This window comes from Trachypithecus francoisi, unplaced genomic scaffold (genome assembly GCF_009764315.1).
Source record: "Trachypithecus francoisi isolate TF-2019V2 unplaced genomic scaffold, Tfra_2.0 Lachesis_group0, whole genome shotgun sequence".
NCBI classification, from domain to species: Eukaryota; Metazoa; Chordata; class Mammalia; order Primates; family Cercopithecidae; genus Trachypithecus; species Trachypithecus francoisi.
In genome coordinates, this window is record NW_022681453.1 from 140,539,216 (window position 1) to 140,540,847 (window position 1,632).

Here is a 1,632-nt window from a genome sequence, read left to right on the forward strand (position 1 = left end):
AAAACAAAAACAAAAAACCCAGCAGTGCTTCTTCTATACATACAACAGCAAAGAATTACAAAATATAATTTTTAAAAGATACTAATTGAGTTGGACAAACAACAACAACAAAACTATTTAGAAGTAAAACAAAAAAGATGAACAAGATTTTTAATAAACAAAATTCAAAATATTATTGAAAGACATAGGAGGAAAAGGTTGAAAAAAATGGGAAAATGTACTGTGATCATGCATAGAAAAATATAATATTGTAAAGATGTCATTTGTCCCCTGAGAAATATAAATGCAGCATAAATTTAATTAAACTCTCAAAGCATTTCTTTTTATGTTTTAATTTGAGATAAGTTGATCTTAAAATTAATATGGAAAAGTAAAGGGCTAAGGAGGCTCAAGATAATTCTGAAGAAGACTAAGGAGGGGGGACTTACCCTACTATATGTCAAAGTTCATTATAAAGCTACAGTAATAAGATGCTATAATATTTGTCTAATGACACAAAGAATAACCAAAGGGACAAAACAGAGAGCCCCAGAAATAGACTATACGTACATGGAAAGGAAACATGACAGGGATGATATTACACATCAATAAAGGAAAGGCGGGTTATCCAATAAATAATGCTGAAGATATAGATAATGCATGTGGGAAAAAAATAGATCCTTACCTAATGCTATATCAAAAAATAATTTCTAGGTGAGCTCAAAAAAGGACTAAATGTGAAGGACAAAACTTTAAAGTTTTTAAAGAAAATGTAAGAAAATATGACACTGGGATAGGAAATTTAAAAAAAACAAGTCACAGAAATATAAGCCTCACAGGAAAATAATGGCATTTTTGTTACGTTAAATGTGAAATCTCCTGTTGCTGGTGAAGTGAGTTTGAAGCCGAGAGATGAGAGCTTAATTATCAGCCCACCTGTATAACAAACAACATCACAAATAAAGTAGAAAAAATAAGGCAGAAAAAAATAAGGCCACTGACTGTTAGAAGATATTTGTACATTGTTATTAAGAATTACTACCCAAAATTTCAGGTAGTACTTGCACAAATGACAAAAAGATCCAAAACCCAAGCGAAAAGTAAGCAAATGATATAAAAAGGCAGTTCCCAAAAGATATTCAAATAGCCAATAAACATATGGGAAGTTTTCAACTTTCTTATTAACCAGGGAAACACAAATTTAAACAAAAATGAAATACTATTCCTTGGATTGACAAATATGTAAAACAAAACAAAACAACATGACTGTATTAATACTGACAAGGATACTGGAGCTTGGTGGTTTTTAATCATTGCTGGTGAAAATGTAAATTGCTACGACACTTTGCAAAGCAATCTTTCAATATTTCATAGAGTTGAAGGTGTTGATAGCCTGTGTCCTAGAATTCCTGCAATTCTAATTAAAGGTATATGCCTTGAAAAACTCACACCTCTGCATAAGGGGTCATGCACAAGGAGAGTTTATGCTTGCAAAAAGAAAAAATTTGACACAGTGTAAATGTCCATATCAATGAAAGAATTGATAAATTGTAAAGTATTCATACAGAGCAGTAGGTAAAGTTAATGAATTAGAGCTACATGTATAATCTTAAAACCATAATGTTAAATGAATAAAGCTGATAGAAAAATCCT